Here is a 22,093-nt window from a genome sequence, read left to right on the forward strand (position 1 = left end):
TTAAGACTATTTTTTTCTAATAGCCCTTGGCAAGGTTTTGTGCTTTTCTTCCTAACAGTCTTAGTTTATAAAGCTATTGCATATTTTGGTTATAATGAATAAAATAAATTCATACATTTTCCTACCTAAAAATAACTATTTCTTGTCATTACAAACCATCGAACAAGACTAAAGATAAACTAGGAAATATTTACAAAGAATACAGTGTTAATATGTTAAAAATGTGTAGGGCTGTTAAAAATTAGTAATCAATTACTAACACTAAAATATAGTGATTGCCAAGCGTCTTCTATACATTTAGCTTTAGATGAAGCCCGAATTGTAAAGTAGGTGGGGGCAGACTTGCTCAGGTCAAATTCCAGAGTCTGAACACCCACTGGGCTCCTTTTCTTTGCCCACTTGCTTGGCTTCCCAGGGCCCATAAACATAGGTCCCTAGATCTCCATGAAGCATAGTTTAGAAACCTTTGCTCTAAAAGAGACATTAACTCCAAAGATGAACAATGCATAGAAAAATTAAAATTTAAACTAATGAATTTTCTATAATTCTTATTAATAACATAAATTCTTGTTAGACAAGAAGGTATAATTTTCCTATAATTCTATAGATTAATTTAGATACAGAAAAATAATATCAATAGAGTATAGTGGGACACATAATCATAAACTTTCAATATTGAGAGCCTTAAATAGATCACTTTCAATAAATCCTTTTTAATAATTTATCTAAAGGAATTTGAAATTCAGATAAGTATTTACATTCATAATTTTGACCAAAGCATTATTTATCATATCAGACAATTTTGAACAATCAAAATGCTCATGGAAACAATAATTGATTATTTTCAAGAGCTTACTATGATTCAGATATTATGCTCAGTGCTATCACATGGTATATCCATGTGATAGAGATTAATCCATGGGCAGGGATGTAAAAAGCATGTGTTCAGAAGAAAACAAAAGTGGATAAAGGTCCACATAAATTTAAAAACAAATACAAGAGTTTATATAGAATGACTATGATCTTGATAAAACCAAAAATAAATAATTGTGTTTATACTTGCACAATTCATTTGCATTGTTGTTCTTGATTTGTCTTTCATATAGCTTCCAAATTTTAAACATGTATGTATCTTCTTACAATCAGACAAAATTTTTACTTAAAAATATAAAACATAATACTCAAGCGTACCCACTTAATCTCTGAAGTAGAAATTTGCTTCTCGCTGTTGATTTAGTTAGTTGTCAAAGCATTATCCTAACTTGAATATGCTGACTTCGTTAGGGGATTACTATAAGCAGTAATGTCTCGCTTAGTTCATGTCTTACTTTGTCAGTAGAAAGTCATTTATGAAATTCCCTTAGAATTCCATTCCCAAATTCTCTGCATGGGCTCTGCTTTGGTTTCTCACACTTGGGATTTGTCAAGACTTCTCATAGAATGTGTGTTCTCTAGCATCATCTGTGCCATTTGGGTCACTAGCCTTTTTTTTTTTTGCATCGCAGTGAAAAAGTACAAAATGCAATTTGTCTGTTAGTAGAAAATTGTTGGTCCAGGTTGCCAAGTCCAAATGGAGAACTGACCAGCAGGTCAGCTGTGATGTAATTAATTACAGTCTTGTAACTTAGAGTTCAGACTGATACTCATTCAGTTATGCAACCGAGGGCGGGGGATGGGGGGAGTTGGTGGGGAGAGAGAACAAGTTGATTCTGTCCCAAATAGCCAAAAAAGGTCATTGTGTCTTACTCTATTCTGTTTACAAGTGTAATTCATGAGAAATTATCTTAATGGAAAAAACAAATTTATGTATTTTTCAGTAAATTTTATGTGAATTTGTTTCCACAAGTTATCAGAGGCGAATGCATCAGTGTTCTTGGCTATCAAGAGCTGTGAGATTTTCTCTTTCCATTCATGAAATAACATAAAGAACAATACTCAATTAAGACACATTTCCTAACATTTTTCTACTCTTTTTAAAAATATATAGCATTAGTAAAAATAGCTAGAAGAAAAACCAATCATTTAATATTTTCATAAACTCATATAAGTTTACTTCAGTGAATGCATTTGAAAGGAATGGGCACTTATATTAAATAATTTATTCTCATGGTGCACTAATATGTGTTCAGTTCTGAGTCACAGTTTAATTTGTAGGATATAAAAATCTAGTTTCTACACTGATATAAATTAATGATGTATGTTGAATATACACAAGAAACAATGTCATTTAAGATTTTAAAAATTTTAATAGAACTACCATATGACCCAGCAATCCCACTACTGGGCATATACCCTAAGAAAACCATAATTCAAAAAGAGTCATGTACCAAAATGTTCACTGCAGCTCTATTTACAATAGTCAGGACATGGAGGCAACCTTAGGGTCCATCGACAGATTAATGGATAAAGAAGATGTGGCACATATATACAATGGAGTATTACTCAGCCATAAAAGAGGAATGAAACTGAGTTATTTGTAGTGAGGTGGATGGACCTAGAGACTATCATACAGAGTGAAGTAAGTCAGAAAGAGAAAAACAAATACTGTATGCTAACACATATATGTGGAATCTAAAAAAGAAAAAAGAAATAAAATGGTCAGAAGAACCTAGAGGCAAGACAGGAATAAAGATGCAGACCTACTAGAGAATGGACTTGAGGATACAGGGAGGGGGAAGGGTAAGCTGGGATGAAGTGAGAGAGTGGCATGGACATATATACATGACCAAATGTAAAATAGATAGCTAGTGGGAAGCAGCTGCATAGCACAGGGAGATCAGCTCGGTGCTGATCCCACCCTGGAGGGGTGGGATAGGGAGGGTGGGAGGGAGGGAGATGCAAGAGGGAAGAGATATGGGGACATATGTATATGTATAACTGATTCACTTTGTTATAAAGCAGAAACTGACACACCACTGTAAAGCAATTATACTCTAATAAAGATGTTTAAAAAAAGATTAAAAAAAATTTTAATAGTTAAAAATGCAAAAATTGTTTAAAAGCATGATTTTTCCTATGCTTTCTTCCATTTTTCATTTCTATAGCTCTCATTTTGAGTCTCTTACTGTTTCAAGTTTCCCCTAAAACTTTCAACAGTCTTAGAATCAACCTGAAATTTATTCCTACCTAGGAAAACTTAAGAAAGTAAATGAGTGCTTCCTTATAAGGTTTTATTTTATTATGCTTATCATTCAAAAATATTCCATAATATTTCCAAATAGTTTTTCTTTGATTTTGTCCTGAATGAGGTGAAACACCACTCTGAATACATAGATCCTATTTTTAAAATGTTGAATCCATGTTGCCTAGATTTTATATTTTACTTGTTTTCATTTCTCCTTAGAATATTTTCTCCCCCGTCTCTCTTTTCCTATGTTCAATGCCATCTCTCGCTTTATTTATCTCTTTGTCCTCTTCCTTTGCAACCTTGGAGAACTTTTCAAACTTGACCTTTAGGTCAGTGATTTGATTTTTCTCAATGTAAATTTTATCTTTTATTGATTTCAGTGAGGATTTAATTTTGCCACTGTGTTTGTTGATACTCTTGCAATCTTTCACAACCACGTCAGATTCCTTTTTCAGCTCATTCTGAAAGCATCCTTTTTATCCTGCTGATTTTTCAACTAATCTTAAAGAATTTCCATTTCAGTGTTTTCTATCCTAATAATTGTTTGCTCCTATTTTATAGAGGCCAAGTCATTCTAAATTCTTTTGAGGATACAAATAAAAACGTTCCTGACATTTTCTTCTAGATTTTTCAGTAGATTATTGTTAGAGCTATGTTCTTCTTTTCTTTTTCTTGGTTGTTGGTTTCTTCCCCACTCATCCCCTCACTCCATACAGTTTTCTCAAAAGCATTTCTTTCTTTTTTCTTTCATTCTTTTATTTTTTTAAATTTGTCCATTCTCAGTGTTGCCAATAAAAACCATTTACTCTTGTTTTGGGGTTTTGTTCTATTGCAATTTTCTGGTAATCGGGAACTCTGACCCAATCTAGTATATAAGGACATGCTAAGAATTACATGTCCTAGAAATATTACAACCAAAGATTTTTCATCTCCCTGCCTATAGTATTTTACTTTTTTATAATTCTCTTTCCAGAATATTCTCAACCACATATCAACCAGGTTATGCCTATTTATTCTCTGAGAACTGTTGTCCATTCCTATATATAAAATAGAGGTTTGGAATGAAGGAAACTGATACTATTGTATTTTTTTACTTATCTCATAATAGAAAGATAATTGCACAAATTATATGTTTTTACTAATACTGACTCTGAGTCAAATAATTGACGGTAAAATATTTGTGAAATAAGTTCCTATGTGTAGTTAGGTGGTATTGATTTTATAATAAATATGCTGAATGTTCTATGGTGAAATGCTTAGCCAAGTATTTATCATGGTTAAGATTTTCTTTCCAATAATGAATGAAAGTTTTTCCAGACAGTTGCTTTCAATTAGCTAATAGTATTTGGTATCATGAGCTCTATTCCTTTAAAGCTACCTAGATATTTAAAATCTGCCTAAATCTTAACGAATTTGGGTTGTTGAGAGTAGCTGTAAAGGGAGCTGTTAGCCAAATTTCATTTTAAATCAGTAGTGTGGTCTTGACTTCTGCAATAGAGTACATTAAACACAGCATGACCTTTTCAAATGTCTTTATCTAGAGAACTTCTGAAACTGTCTTACAAATGTTACCCAATTTAAGCCTACAGGTGAATCTAACTCTCAATCATGCTGATATGCTTGGCCACAGAACACATGAAAAGTATTTGAGAAACTTTTTTCATTGATTTTAAGTTTTATAGGATCAGAACTGTGTTTCTCAGGGAAGAGAATGCCAGGAATACAACCTCTGTGTATGTGTGTGTGTGTGTGTGTGTGTGTGTGTGTGTGACATATACATATATACATTTTTCCATATATATATACATATACATTGTGATACAAATGTAGTGGTGCATATATATAATATATACTATATATACACTATGTGTTATAGATGTTATTATATAGTATATTGTATATATATCACAATATATATGTGTATATATATATAGACATGTTGCTTTAAACATGCTATGGTTTATATATGTAAACTTATAAAGATACAAGTCTATTTGTTTAAATAATGACATTGAATTTATGGTAGTACTTTTATGAAAAAATACTTTCATAGAGATAGTAAATATCTGTTCTCAATAAAATGTTAATAAGGGAAATAAAAATATTAATAATTAAAATACACTTTGAAGTACCTGTTTTAAAATAATTCAGTAAAATAAGTAATGCAAATGTTAAAAAGGTTGTCCCTTAGGGTACCAGATATCTAAAAGATTAAAAGCATATCTTTTGGAAAAAAGATAATCTATTATCTCTAAAGTACCCTCATACTTTGGAAATGACCATATCCATTACAAAAATGCTCTGCAAATACACACCATTCTATATTTACAAGAACTGTGCTTCCCTGCCCGCCCCCCAAGTCTATTTGCAATGATTCCAGGGAATGAAAGTCGCTTCCGAGGCTTTTTTTTTGTGACAAACACAGAGCTGTTGACAATTATTGCCGTGAGCATTTTTAATGGTAGAGAAATGAGAAGTCTAATGAATATGTTTTTTTAAAGCTCTAGTGGTTAGGGAAATGTTACATTGATATAAGATTTAAAGTTGCCATACTGGAACATGATACAGTTGCCATATTGGAACATGACCCAGAAAGAAAATACTACTGATGAAATTTGTTGAAATAATACACTCTTCTATTAAACTCAGTTCTTCTAAACGACAACTGCATGAGCAAAATGACAACTTCTTAAAGATATTTTGGCACTGTGTACAGCCATTCCCTAAAGATTTGTTTTCTTTATTAGTGATACTTACATATCAATAATTCTTTAAAGCAAACAGTACAGAAGGAAATCTGGTACTTGTCTTTCTTTCTGTACAGTTAACCAGATGGCAACTTTGCTGACTCTAAATATTTCATTTCTAATTTCCTCCTAAAGTTTTATTAAAAACATCATTGAATATGATAAGAGCAATGTAATAAGTGTTTTGATGGATAAAATAAATTATGAACCCTTTCTTCCAGGCTTTCACTCTAACTAGGAACATAATGAGTGCTCTTTTACAAACTTTGATTGAACAGAACATATGATGTGTTAGTTACAATGTCGTTCTTAGCTCAGTGCTTTGTACATAATAAATACTTAGTAAATAGTTATTCAATTATTGAATAAAAAATTTTGTACATATGTTGCTGAAGTATTTCTATTATAGTTCTAGAACTAAATATTTTCTCATGTTCACTTAATCACCATAAAAACTGAAGTTCAGAGAAATTTAGCATCTTATCCAGGGTCGCACAATAAACAGTGGGAATAAGCTGTTCCACCTTAATTCGCCAAATACCACAAAAAGTGCTATTTTCACTGTGCTACAGCTGGCAGAAAAATAATCATAATGCATGGCAGAATGCAAAAAGTGATACATGACACATATATGTAAAATACCGTGGGGAAGTGAAGAGGTGGCTACTCTCCAAATAAAAGTTGGGGTCTGGCTATAAAAAAATGTGCGAATTATTTTGGGATAGACCAAAATAGATGTCTTCTAAATCAACGTTAGACATACATGTTTTGACCAAGGGACAAATTAGCATATCTGATGATAATTACAGGTTAAAGTCTAAAATTCCAGCATCACGAAATTAGCATTTACTTCATAGAAAATGGAAAATGATTGAACATATTTTACCTATAAAGTGATATCATAAGTAATTGTCTAGGTAGATTAATTTGGCAGGAGTTTAAACAATGGATACAAAGGAATAGAGATTTAAAATAGGAAAAAAAGACATCTTTGTGAAAAAATACAGATAACTTTCAGAGAAATATATTTGGGGCTAGGCAAATGGAAGAAGTGTTATTTTTTAAAAAATCATCATTAACAATCAGTAACCAATTACAAATGGTGGCCAGAGAGAGGAGGTAGTTTTTTATATAAAAATGTTCAAACGTCAATGCCTCTTGGTTTTGCTGAGCTACATAGATTTTTAGTTTGGTTTATACACCTAAATTGAGCTCAATATGGTGAGCTATTTGTTTTTGTCTTCATTTTTTAATATACATGTGAACAGAAAAGGCTACACCTCTTTTTCAAGAATTATAAGGAGATAGATGAGAATGGCTTTGATTCCTTGTTAAAGCAAAGAACTTGAGGGTTTGAGTTGAAATTATTTATCATCAACATTTCAGATTCATATTGAGTGCCAGCATTGCATTGAGAGTTGACACTAAACCTTTAGTTAAGGACTGAAGGATAACATCAGAATTGCATTCTTAATAGTTTCTTGTAGAGACTTTTATAATAAGCTGCATATATGTATTGAGTTCTCTCCTCCTATAATTGTTTGTCATCTTCAAAAAGTCCTTAGTAATAATCCAACTATTTTAGATATTAGAGAGAGAGATGGAAAGACAGATAAATGTAATAAGAGAGAGCGAGAGCAAAAAGAGACAGAGAAACAGGACCAGGTGGATCATAAATGGCTATTAGAGACATTAGTTTCCAAACAGCTACTTCAACATCAACAATATAATTCTTTCATATGATAAAGTTTATTTCTATATGAGTTCAGTAAGTGTTAGTAGAGCTAATTTTCTGTCCTTCATTTATCACCTTTCACCTAAACTATAGAAGTAGAGCCTGTAACCACTGAAAAGTTTTAATTTCTAATTGTATAGGAAAGTTCCTTGGGGGTGGGGTGGGGGAGAAATAGATGTAGCTAGATCTGGTAGTTCTTTCCTATAACGTTCTTCTAAAGTAAGCACGTAGAAAGATTTTACATAGGCTTTATGAACCTACGAACAATCTATGGGAAAAACAATGAAATGGTGATAGAATCAGGTAAATTAAACACTCTTGAGTGAAAGTAAATTTAAAACTGAACTGTGCTCCTTACTTGAACAGTTACTGTCTAAGACAATGGGAAGGTTCCTAACAATGTATTCATATGACCAAGTATTATTGTAAAACTTGCAAAAGTAGGATATTTTAACTGCAATTGGTTAAGACCATTACATCTTCCCACCCTGACCTCCTCTCTCAGGAAGTTGGCATTGAAGTGACCAGAGACATTTTTAGGCTCATGTTAAGAGTTGGTAATACTCAATTTCAACTGCCATTTGTAAAGACTATTTTGAAAGTTTCAATACAATAATGAGAAATTGCAGACTCCTTGTTTGGACATTTGTAAAGGATTTTTTTTTGTTATTTTCAAATTTATTATTAGGAACTGAAAAGGACCAATAAAAATAATGAAGTACAAAACAAAAATGATGAATTTGAACACTTCAATTAATAAAAAGTATTCTGATGTAAAGGCATGAATTGCTATAAACAGTTTTTCACTGTTGTGGCCTCTCCCGTTGCGGAGCACAGGCTCCGGACGCGCAGGCTCAGCGGCCATGGCTCACGGGCCCAGCCGCTCTGCGGCATGTGGGATCTTCCCGGACCGCGGCACGAACCCGTGTCCCCTGCATCAGCAGGCGGACTCTCAACCACTGCGCCACCAGGAAAGTCCTGAATATTGTCAATTACAGTTTGTTTTATTACCCGAGTACTGGCTCTAGAAGTGGTTTATGCCCCAGGGTTTCTGTTTAGGTATTCACTCGTCTGTCTACAATTTTAGAGCAGCTGTTTGCCCTATGACCTCCGTTCTCTGGATCTAAGAAAAATTGTAGACTTTCACTTCAATGAGCTTTTTTCTTGTCTTGAGGATGGGAGTGATGATTTCCAAGGTCCTTCCATGCCAGTCCAGAAACCAGGACTGTGATTTTTATATTACTTTCCATCAAATCCTTCATCAGATATTCTATTACCTTGTCTTCTGGGAAACCACATATTCCTGGTTTTCTTCTCTCAGTGGTCACGCCTTCACAGCCTCTGCTCAGCCTCTAAGCCTTGCCCGTCCCAAGCTTCAATCATTGACTGTCTTCTTGTCATGTGCTTTATCTAAATGCTCTCACTAGAGGTCTCATTCAATTGAGTGACTTTCAATATGATTTCTGTGTCGTTGATTCCCAAATGTATATATTTATCCCTAATAAATTATTCTGCCTTTAAATTCCTGAAAGAACTTGGGTCTTAGTATTTTGATGTTTGTAAGCTGAATTCATTTAAAAAAATGTATTGTGTATTGGCTCTGTTCAGTGTCCATGCTTTAAGCCCCACTGCCTATTCCTTTGCATCATGTTTTCCATTTAATAAATAGTTTTCGAGAAAAAGATCAAAAGATCAATTCCTAAGCAAGCATATCAAATACAATGCTCAATTTCTAATTGTATAGTATTTCAGTACATCAAACTAAATTTAGTATTTTCACATTTTGCACAATCATTAAGTATATGATTGATTCTCAAATAATTCGTATTTGCAGTTTAATCCTTGCAACTAAGCAAATATTTAAAGGTTTTTTTAAAAAAATTCTTCTAGAGAAGAACATATTTAATGCTTAAATATTTAGAGGTGAAGAAGTATCTGAAAGCTGAAAAAGAGTTACATAAAGCTTAAAGACCAATTTGTTGTACGGTTTTCCAGTACACATTTTACTCTGTTATTCTTTAAAACAAAACAAAACAAAACAAAACAAGCGAACAAACAAAAAACAAAGCCAAACCCATTAAAATCAACGTAGCTCTTTTATTTCTAAAGTTGTTAAATTGTGCATGCATTGTGTTAGGCACCCTCCACTGAAAAGGACCTGCTTTGTGGAGTTGTTTATTATGAATAGAGTTAGTAATAATACAGACATTACTGAAACACCCATGTTTCCTAGAGTAAAATTTGATCCAGAGCCACAAAGGTCAGTTACCAGATGAAAATAAAAAACAAAGAGACAACTTTCTATGTAACCGCGCTTTCTTCTATTCCTAAGGGCAATGGCTCCTCCCAATGGACAGAGAAGAAATTAAAAAGCAATCAGCTTCATTTTTATACCTGTTATAAAACAAACCAGCTATTGCTAATATCAGCATAATACAGGAGGTTGGGGGATATTCTACTAGAGTCCTTAGAATTTACTATATATTAATTACCTAAGGGAAGCAATGAATACTCTTGGTGAACAATCTAAATAGGTGAATTAATGAAACAGGATACAAGAGAGCATTTTATTTTGTTTTATTTATTTTTGCCAAATTTGAATGTGGCATAATAAATTATATTATTATTATTTTGCGGTACGCGGGCCTCTCACTGTTGTGGCCTCTCCCGTTGCGGAGCACAGGCTCCGGACGCGCAGGCTCAGCGGCCATGGCTCACGGGCCTAGCCGCTCCTCGGCATGTGGGATCTTCCCGGACCGGGGCACGAACCCGTGTCCCCTGTATCGGCAGGCGGACTCTCAACCACTGCGCCACCAGGGAAGCCCCTATATTTACTTTTTAAAGTTCTTAAAAAAAATTGCTCAGAGCACTTTAAATCCATGTTTCCAGGTAAGGCCAGAGATTACATAATCAAATTAATTTGTATAGCAGTATCCCATGTATGATACTATTTGTGTCAAAGTAACATTTATTTTCACATTCAGCAAGTGTCATTAAATGTATTACAATGGATCATCAGAATTGGGGGGAGGATGTAATTCTGAAGACAAGATGGTGTAAGAGGGCTTCCCTGGTGCCGCAGTGGTTGAGAGTCCGCCTGCCGATGCAGGGGACACGAGTTCGTGCCCCGGTCCGGGAAGATCCCACATGCCACGGAGCAGCTAGGCCCGTGAGCCATGGCCACTGAGCCTGCGCGTCCGGAGCCTCTGCTCCGCAACGGGAGAGGCCACAGCAGTGAGAGGCCCACGTACCAAAAAATAAATAAAAAAGATGGTGTAAAGAAATATGCAGTTGATCCTCATTATTTATGAATTCCATGATTCCATTATTATGAATTCACCGATTTAAATTTATTTGCAACCCTAAAATCAATACTCTAGGGTTTTCACAGTCATTCCATTCATGGACATGCACATGCTCAGTGTAGCAAAAAATTGAGTTGCCCCATGCACATGGTCTCAGCAGAGGTCAAATAAGGTTTCTCCCTGAAATCTTATTTCAGCTTTCATAGTGTAAAATGTGTACTTTTCATGCTCTATTTAGCGCCACATTTTTCACACTTTTGTGCTTTTTCTTGGCGATTTTGCTGTTTAAAATGACCCCCAAGCCTAATGCTGAAGTGTTATCCAGTGTTCTTAAGTCCAAGAAGGCTGTGATGTGCCTTATGAAAAATAGGTGTTAGATGCTTTATTCACTCATGAGGTATAGTGTTGTTTTCCAGGAGCTCAATGTTAATGAATCAACAATGTATATTAAATAAGATGTCTTGAAATAGAAGCACACATAAAACAAGATTACCTATTGATCAGTTAAGAAAACTGTAATGACAAGAGGCTTCCAGACCTCTCTTTATTCACCTTTATTTCACCAAGAAGCAATGATTCATATTTGCAGTGACTTTACAGAACGTAACTACCATGAAATGAGAACTGACTCTAAATACCTTTCTTATAGTGAAGCACAAACTGTAAGACTATTGTAGAATTTAGAATAGAAGAATTTTATTTCTGGGATAGGTTCATGAAGGTATGGTCTTGGTGAAAGTAAGTTTTAGCCTGGTCTTCCTGGAACTTTTGTATAGGTAGAGTGAAGACTACTGGGAAATAAGAAAATAGGAAAGGAAAAAGCAAAGAAGTGGGATTATTGATCAAGATGTGTTGGATGTTTCTGGGTGGCCTAGATCAGGATTTCCAGGAATATGGCAAAATTAGTGGAGGTACCAGGGTCTAGTGATAAAAGACACTGAGTACTAAGCTGGGAACTTTGCATTTACTTTAAAGAGACACATGTTATTATGAAGTCTTGGGTAAGGGAAGGCTTGTTTAGGATTTAAATATATCTATTAAAATGCCCTCGGTGGAATAATATGTCTATGGCATCCATAACAAATGAATCAGTTTGATATTTATTCCAGTTACAGTTATTAGATCCAGGTACAAACAAATTTAATACCTACAACCTATACTCTGCAGTGACGTTTTTCCTAGTTGGCTAATATTTACTGATGAAGATTCTTAAAAAATAGTATGTATTGCTTCCCCACAGTACTAGTCCAATAACTCAATATAACTAACTGAATAAACATTAATCCTCCCCATCTTTTTCTTTTCTGCTTTATTAATAATCATTCTAAATTAAACACCTTTCAAGCCTATATAGAATTGATATTTTGGAGGGTTTGGGGCTGGCTTTTATTGAGAGGATTAAATATTTTTATTACTTTGCAGGAGAGACTAACCAAATAGTTGCAATTAGAAGTTAACATTTATTATATTTTCTTTTGTTTTACTCTATTTGCATATCTTAAATTAAGTAATTTGTTAAAGATTTATATCATTAATTTAAAAAATAAGATGTAGAGAAGCCATATCTTAGGATAAACTATGTTCCTCTGTGATTCATTACTAAAAGGACCATCTGGAGACATGAAAAGAAAAATCTATTCCCTAAACTCCAGTGAAAGCATGATTATCTCCTCCATGTGAAGAGAGAATTGGGAGGCTTTCTCTAAATGTGCACTTCAAAGATTGAAGAATCGTATATCCCACTGAAGAGCAGAAACAACACCGAGGGCATGGCAAAGTTAAATGAATTCCAATTACTAAAAGCAAACATATAAACATCTGTAATTCTAATGGCCATAATAAATCTTTGCAGTTGAAAAAAGAAAAAAAGTTCTAGCTGGCTTGATAATTGGATCAATTTTTCACTTACGGGCTGTCAATTACTTGACATTTTAATGCATGCCAAATACAGCTAAAAGTATTTTAATTAGAATAACGTTGCAAAAACTAACCCTACAGCTTTAATTGTGGTTCTGAAGCACAAAGTGTGCATCTTAATACCTATTTACTGAGCAGAAGTTAATTAAAAGCATGGTTTTTATATTGAACGTGTAAGGGGCAAAAAGAGAGGGAAATAATTGGCAATTAGGAATGTGTAAGAGTCCACCCTATAAAGCTAAGCAAGATTGCCACGAACTTTAAACAAGCTGAGAATTTCATTATTATTTTGGGTAGTAACAGAAGTTGTAACAATATTTTTTACATAGAAGTACAACACTTATGGCTGTTAGTTTCAAAAGCTCCCATTTTACTATGATAACAAGTTACATTTATATGATGATTTATTATTTTCAAGCTACCAGAGCATAAATTATTTTATTTGGTTTTATGAAATGCTGAGGTTGGTTTGAGAGTCTCAGCAAATAACACCTCCCTTTTCCCATCTAAGTTTGGAACCAATTGAGCACTAAGTCAAAGGCAGAAGGTAAATCAAAACATCTCCTATATGTTTGATAAAAACTAGTATGGAAGACATAGTGTGAAGCCCAAATGGGACTACTCACTTCCTAGCTGGTTGTAGAACAATCAAATCACACACTCCACTCTTCTAGAGAGTTTATAAAACTGGAAGAACTAATTTTCTCAGAAATTAGAAGGCAGAATCTTAAGTTTATATATAGTGTGCTGGTGATCTCTTTAAACAAAGTCTCAGTAAAGAAGATAGAAAAATACTGAATCCCAAGAGAACATGTTGCCCAAACAGCAAATGCTTCAGCCATTGTTCAGCTGTTTCACGTTGGTCCAGAGTAGAAAAGAAAGGATAGAACAACAAATACCTCCCATTTAGAACCATTTCTAGGTTATCCCCATTCAATCAAGAATCATAAATTAATGACTCTCACCTACCATCAAGGAAACTCATTCCATTGCCACAAGAAGTAAGGACAGGATAAGAGGCTAGGAGTGTTCAGGGAAAAAGACCCATTTTATGGAAGCTAGAGCAATGGGAAAAGGTCTCTTCTAAAGTGAATCATCTACGAAAGTTAGTCTTTGAGAGGTAAAGAAGTTATGCTCTATGAAATGGCACATTTAAGACAAGAACTATACTGCCCAGTTACAAATCTAATACTCTTTCCATTATACCTAGTTGCATCTTTGTCTCATGTCTGTATTCTTTACTTTGTTATCTGAATTATTCCAAGTTTGCCCATCAGGAGCTCTTTCAGTTAGCTCCTGTGACCCTTTGATATATCCTGTCACTATCATTGTGGGTTTTTTTCCCCCTTATGTCATTTCCTTATTTTCTGCTATGATAAGATGCTCCAGGCTCTATCTGCAAATTTGACCAAGAATTTTTTTAAAGAAAGAATACAGTTAGCCTCATTACCTTCAGCAATGGATAGGTATCTAAATTGCTTTTAAACTAATTTGTGTATGACCAAGGATTTCCTTGTATTTAGGTTATATATCAATGTTTCTAACATCCTGATAATTAACTACTTAACACCAGTGTTATTCCCTTGATCTATGGTTGCCTAAACTAATCCCTAAAAAAGGTAAGTTGCACAAAAGCACATTAACACAAACCTATACATTCAATTGATTATTTAAATCCTTAGGACAGGCAAAGGACTTGAATAGACATTTTTCCAAAGAAGATTTACAACTGGCCAAGAAATACATGAAAGATACTTAACATCATTAATCATCAGGGAAGTGCAAATCAAAATCACATTGGGATACCACCTCATACCTGTCAGAATGGCTATTATCAAAAAAACAAGAGATAACATGTGTTGGCAAGGATGTGGAGAAAAAGGAACCCTTGTGTACTGTTAGAATTTAAATTGGTTCAGCCACTATGGAAAACAGTATGGCAGTTCCTAAAAAAAATTAAAAATAGAACTAGCATGTGATCCAGCAATTCCACTTGCAGGTATTTACTCAAAGAAAACAAAAAAAAAACCACTAACTAGAAAAGATATATACACCCCCAAGTTCATTGCAGCATTATTCACAATAGCCAAGACATGGAAACAACCTGTCTAGTGACAAAAGAATGGATAAAGAAAATGCATATGAATATTATTTTTTAAACTAATACAACATTTTTATAGTGAAGAAACCTAAAGAGACTTCTTTCTACCAAAGATCACAGACAAAAAGTTCCATCTAAAATAACATGTATAGTCTAGTTTTCTAGTAAAGTTGCTGCCACATAAACTCCCTTACCAGATACTAATGTACACTTTAGCTCCCTTTGCTTCTCTTTTTCTTAAATAAATATTTATTATTGAAAGTCACAATCTGTTTCTTAAGAGCAAAATTTGTGAATTCTACAGCTACTTAGTTTTTGGGTTTTTTGAATATTTCACTTATTTATTTATTTGGTTGCACTGGGTCTTAGTTGTGTCAGGCAGTCTCCTTAGTTACAGCTCGCGGGTTCCTTAGTGCTGGCTCTTTAGTTATGGCACGCATGTGGGATCTAGTTCTCTGACTAAGGATCGAACTAGGGCTTCCTGCATTGGGAACTTGGAATCTTAACCACTGCATCACCACGGAAGTCCCTCCCTTTGCTTCTTTGTGTGCACATCATATATGTATATATGAATGGTGCCTTATTATTTAACAGAAGATGATCTTACTAGCTATAAATAAATATGTGCAAAAATATTTATATATATTAAATATATCTAATGGAATATTATTCAGTCATGAAAAAGAAGGAAATCCTGCCATTTGTGACAGCATGGATGAATCTTCTTCAGGGCATTAGGTTAAGTGAAATAAGTCAGACAGAACAAGACCAATATTGTATGATCTCACATATGTGGAACCTAAAAAAGCCGAAATCACAGAAACAGAGAGTAGGTTAGTGGTTGCCAGGGGCCAGGGGTGAGAGAAATGGGGCGATGTTGGTCAAAAAGTACAAACTTTCAGGTGTAAGATGAATAAGTTCTGAAGCTTTAATGTACATCATGGTAACTATCATTAACAATACTGTATTGTATACTTGACATTTGCTAAGAGAGTAAATCAAATATTCTCACCACACACACAAAAATTGTAACTATATCAAGTGATGGATGTGTCAACTAACCTTATCATTTCACAATATATCAAGTAATCATATTATACATCTTAAACTTATACAATGTTACTATTATTTTTTTTTTTTGCCAATTTTATTTCAATAAAGCTGGAAAAAATCCCCGGGACAAAAAATATAAGACATAATATTTGGGGAAATGAAGGCAAGCTGTGTTCTAAAAGAAGGGACCTAGAGAAGAATCCTGAGGACACATGGTGCCTTGATTGGAAGCTTTCAGGTCCCACTTCTCCAAAGTTTATTTTTTCAAGTCTGAGGCCAGTTTCCAGGAGCCATTTTTATCAGAACTAATTCTGACCTTAGGCAGAAGAAACTTAAATTAAAAGCAAATGTTCTTGCTTGTTATGAAATCTGCTCTCACTACTCTAGCCGTGACTCCTGTATTGGTGTCCAGCCAAGTCTTAGTCATTGCCTCATAGAATTCTGGTACTAAGAACCCTGCCCTTACTGTCTATCTTAACAACATGCCACATGGTTCAATTCCTCTTACACTGGTGTAACAACTTCCTCTTATTAGTGTCTAAGTCTCCTAGCCTTGAACAAATACCTAGCAGCTTAACTGGGGCTCTGATAACCGCTAAGGGAAGTGTCACTTTTTATTGCATCTTTTGTCCAATACTCTCTATCTACTCTTGGTACAATTCTCTCTATGATTCTTCATACCGGCTATCTGCCAATCAGCAGCCATTTACTCTGGAAAGCTTGTGTTGCCAAAATATAGGCCACTCTCCCCTCCTTTCCCCAGATCACACTAAAGGTATTGGTTAATTAAGTTAAAAGTAGACATTTCAACTTTAATAGGTGATTCTGGAATTCTAAAGTCTTCAAATAACAAGCCTAGTAGATGCAGAAAGGGCAGGATTCACTTCAGAATTTCCTTTAACAATAACAGATTTTCTCCTCACATTTGCCTCACCTATTTGTCACTCTTGATCCACATGATTTGTTAAAATAGAACCTCACATTAAGGTTGGTCTTGCTTTAGCTAAGGGAATCAGTATATCTTATTTCCCTGGCTAGTTGTTATATTTCAGGGATGCAGCTATTGTAAAAATGGAGAAATAGGATATGATAAGGTCTTTGCTGGACAATTTCAGAAAAATGAAATACCAGCATTTGATTAGATGGTAGGTAAATATAAGACTTGTTTCTGCAGCTAAAAATGGAGCTAACACACGAAAAAGCAAAGCTGCAAGAGTATGAGGGTAAAACTGGATAATGAAGTTATCTTTTGAGCCCCAATATCCAACTACACTAGAAGCCAGCCCTACTTCTTGAACTTTTAAATACATGAGTTAATAAAATTCTTTTTTGCTAGTCTCTAGCATGTGGTAAAGCAGGTAACATAGTGTGAAGGTTATAGGAAATTGGAATCAGACAAACCTCGATCCTATTTTGCTATTATTTAGTTATATTAACTTAGTCAAGTTTCTTAACTGCTCTGCACGTGTAAAATCAATACCCACCTTACTCAAGATTCTATCTCATACAATCATTAGCATTTTTGCCTTATATTGTTTAGGACAGTTTGGCTATTAGAGTGACAGTCTTTTAAAAGACAATTTAAAAATGTATAATTGAGTAATTGATTTAGATTAGTGTCTTTAAGCTGAAGCCTTACTAATTTTTAAATAGTGATATAAGTTTAATCTATTAGACTTATAAGAATGTTTTAAATACTTAGAAATATTTTTATCATAGACAACAAGTATTTGAAAAAGAAATCTAATATAATAATAGAAGACTGCTTAAAGTTCGAGGATGCATGATTAAATTTAGAAACAGGAGTACACATTATTTAAATCCTCCTTAGAAATAATTATCAAAATCTGATAAACTTATGAATAGAATTAAAAATTTGTAAAATAAGCTTAAAGCAGGAGGGAAATATATTTTAATTTTAATATTTAGTCTTAAAAATAATTTTTCTAAATTGCTTTTTCTGTATATAAAAGTAACACTCGAGTGTATCAAAAAAACTCATTTCAATGTCACTCAATTCATTTACCCATAAACAACCCTTTAGTGACAGTATAATGACAAAAGTATGCCTGGTGCATCATCTTTCCTTTTGTCTACTTTATATTATTTGCATTGTAAAAGTGAAAAAAAACTATTTAAGAAATACAATGAAAAATACATCTTTCATTCAACTATTTCTCCCAAAACATAACTCCTTTTCCCAAAGATAGTGTTACCAGTTGTTTGTTCATCCTTCCGTTCTCCCTAGACATTCTATGCATATACATCTTCTGTTTACATGAGTAGAAACACATTAAACCTTCTCCACATCTTACACTTTTTACCCAACAGTATATCTTAGAGATCTTTCCATATTATGGATCACTTCATTTTAAAAATTGCCTGATAGTATTTCAGAGTATGAATTTATTATTCTTTACTTAACCAATTCCTTATTGCTAACTAGTTAGGTTTATTTTTCCTTCTTTTGCTATCACAAACAATATTTCAATGAATATCTATGTACATAGGCATTTTCATACATATTTGTGTTTACGTGGAGAACAAATACCCACAAGTGGAAATGCTGGGTTAGCAGGTATGATCATTTTTAATTCTGAAAACATATTGTCTAATTTTCCTCCATAGAAACTATTCCACTTTACAGCCCCACCAACTCCCACCAGCTACAGATAAGATAGTATGTCTAAAAAAGTTTTAGCTAGACTCTCAATATTAACCAGTTATCAAAAGTTCCCCTAATATATTTGGGGTTTTTTAATTACAAATTTTAAAATAGTAATACTAATTACTGAGGGGTTAATACATGTGAGGCAATTTATAAAGTTTATATTTCTTTACTCTCACAATAATCCTTTACAATAAATAATAGTCTCACTTATTTTCTATAGATCAAAATTGAGGCAATGGAGAAGTTTCCAAGACCACATAGCTAGAAATTGGTGAAGACTGTAGCCAATTTTTAACAAGGTATATTGACTTGCCAACATTTATTAGTCAGAAACGCCAAGTTATGATATAGTAAGATCAACTTCCAGATCTTAGTAACATAAAAGAACACGTTTATTTTTCATGCACACAGTACACCACAGGTCCAGGAGATACTCTGTAGCAGCTCTCCCTCTGCGATGGCTCAGCGGCCTTCACAAAAACATGTGCTTCCTTAATCACCAAGGCAGGGGAAGGAAGTACTGAATCGTTCTTTTCAAATGCTATGGAGTCATCACACAAGACAAGAAAATATATACCCACTGATGATGATGATGATGATAATAAAAATAGTAATAGCTTACCTTTTGTATAGCACATATGTATACAAGTCACTGTTCTATAGGCTTTGCATGTATCTGATACAACACTTTAAGTAGGCGATGTTGCTGACCCCGTTTTACTGTTGAGAGGACTGAAATACCAAGGGATGAGGTCACCTGCCCAGGGTGATACTACTACTAATAAATAACAGATAAAGGATTTTATCATAACTTGTCAGGCTCCAGAGTTCACACTCTTAATGTAACATTGTATTCTTGTAAATAAAGCATATGGCATATTGAAATATCAAAGATTAGGATGATGTTTTTCTGTATTCTGACATTACGTTGTACACCAAAATGACTGAATAATACTCATAATAATAAAATTATGGCAGAATTTATGTATATATATCTCAAATTTTCTTTATCCATTCATCCATTGATGGACCTTTAAGAACACCTGCAGTTGACCTTGACCCCCACTACTTCGTGTTTGCCTGCTACAGGCCTCTGCCACTACAAAGGCATCTGGAGCTGGCTCTGCAGCCAAATATGTGCATAGCACTGGTTCTGGCCACTACCCCTGCCTGCTCTGGTCTGTAGCTGCTAGATTATGAGGTGCTGCTGAGAGTCCAACAGCCATAGTAGCCACTGTGGGGCGACTCACAGTGCTCACAAAGGACCATGCATGTCAATGCTGTGGATCCTAGTGCTGTGAGCTGACATCTTGACACCTGGACTGAGAGCTGCCACACGCACCTGTACCACCATATCCAGGGTCAAAATATGCTCCCGGACACATAAACCAATGGAACAGGACTGAGAGTCCCAAAATAAATCCTCACATATATGTTCACCTAATATTTGACAAGGAGCCAAGAATACTCAGTAGGGAGAGGACAGCCGCTTCAATAATGGTGTTAGAAAAATTGGATATTCACATCAAAAGAATGAAACTGGACAGTTATCTTACAGCATTCATAAAAATTAACTCCAAATGGATTAAAGACTTAAATGTAAGACTTGAACCTGTAAAACTCCTGGAAGCAAACATTGAAAAAAGCTCCTCGACATTTGTCTTGGCAATGATGTTTTGACTATATCAACAAAAGCAAAAGCAACAAAAGCAAAATTCAACAAGTGAGACTACATCAAAATAACAAGTTTTTGCGCACACACACACACACACACACACACACACACACACACAAAGAAATCAACAAAATGAAAAGGCAACCAGTGGAATGGGAGAAAATTTTTGCAAACCATGTGTCTGATAAAGAGTTAATATCCAAAATATAAACGAAACTCTTACAACTCAACAGCAAAAATGCAAACAATTTGATTTAAAAATTGTCAGAAGACCTGAATATACATTTCTTCAAAGAAAACATATAAATGGCCAAGAAGTACTTGAAAAGATGTTCAACATCACTAATCATCAGGGAAACACAAATCAAAACCACGATGAAGTATCACCTCACACCTGTTAAATGGCAATTATCAAAAAGACAACAAATGACCAGTGTTGGTGAGGATGTGGAGAAAAGGGAACCCTCGTGCACTGTTGGTGGGAATGTGAACTGGGGCAGCCACTATGGAAAACAGTATGGAGGTTCCTCAAAAAACTAAGACTAGAACTACCATATGATCCAGTAATCCTACTTCTAAGTATGTAGTCAAAGGAAATGAAATCACTATCTCAAAGAGATATCTGCACTCCAATGTTCATTGCAGCATTATTCACAATAGCCAAGACATGGAAACAACTTAAGTGTCTGTCAAAGGATGAAAGAAAATGTGACATCTATCTATCCATCTACCTAAATTCATCCTTCTTCTTCTTATTATTATCATTATTCAGCCATAACAAAGAAGTAAATCTGCTATTTGTGACAACACAGATGGTCTTGAGGGCATTATGTTCAGTGAATTAAGTCAAATAGAGAAAGCCAAATCCTGTGTGATCTCACATATATGTGGAATCTAAAAACATTGAACTCATGGACATGAAGTTAGAATGGTGGTTGCCAGGGACTGAAGGTGGGGGAGAATGGGGAGATGTTGGTCAAAGTTTACAAACTTTCCATTATAAGATGAGTAAGTTTCAGGATCTAAGGTTCAGCATGGTGGCTTTAGTTAACAACCCTGTATACTTGAAAGTTGCTATGAGAATAAAACTTTAATGTTCTCACCATGAGGACAACAACACAAAATGGTAATTACGTGAGGTTAAGGATGTGTTAACTAACCTCACTGTGGTAAACATTCACAATATATACATGTATCATCATCACATTGTGCACCTTGAACTTATACAATGTTATTTGTCAATTATATCTTAATAAATCTGAAAAAAATAGAAAAGCAGTGTTTGTTACCTGAAGTCAGAAATACTTGGAGAAATCAATACCTGTGAAAGGAATAAATGAAAGGGTAAGGAATTGAAAATATTTTCATAATCAAGATAACTTTGTGATATAATGTTTCTGACCTTGAAAAATGAAAATAAAAAATAACAGACGAGTTTTAAAAAATTAAGGAATCACCAGCACATCCATATCAGACCTATACCTTAGCAGGGAAAATACGGAGAGGTGGATAAAAACCAGGGAAACTATTATTTTACAATAGATATGGCAGGAAATAAGTAGGGTTTTTATAGATTTTAGTCAGAGTAATAGAACTGTTTTTAATAAGATAATTTTGTAAATTTTGTGCAGATCCTATTGGAGAGGAGAGAAATTGGAGGTTTTAAAAGAAGCAGAAAGGAGGCTGCAAAACCCAGGCTTTAGGTGACTAAAGCTGCGATGATGACAATGGAGAAGGAAAAAATGTAAGTTGAACTTAGAAG

The 22,093-nt window shown here is 34.2% G+C and overlaps 1 long non-coding RNA gene across 1 annotated transcript in view; it reads left to right on the forward strand.

The window, feature by feature from the left end:
• Positions 1-22,093, forward strand: part of LOC113620763 (uncharacterized) — a 77,196-nt gene that overhangs the window by 26,867 nt on the left and 28,236 nt on the right. Inside the window, exon 2 of the long non-coding RNA XR_003432902.1 lies at positions 21,963-22,075. This is a non-coding gene — a long non-coding RNA (uncharacterized LOC113620763). The remainder of the gene's footprint in view (positions 1-21,962; positions 22,076-22,093) is intronic.

This window comes from Aethalodelphis obliquidens, unplaced genomic scaffold (assembly GCF_003676395.1).
Source record: "Aethalodelphis obliquidens isolate GAN/ISIS:26980383/991018 unplaced genomic scaffold, ASM367639v1 scaffold8, whole genome shotgun sequence".
Lineage (NCBI taxonomy): Eukaryota > Metazoa > Chordata > Mammalia > Artiodactyla > Delphinidae > Aethalodelphis > Aethalodelphis obliquidens.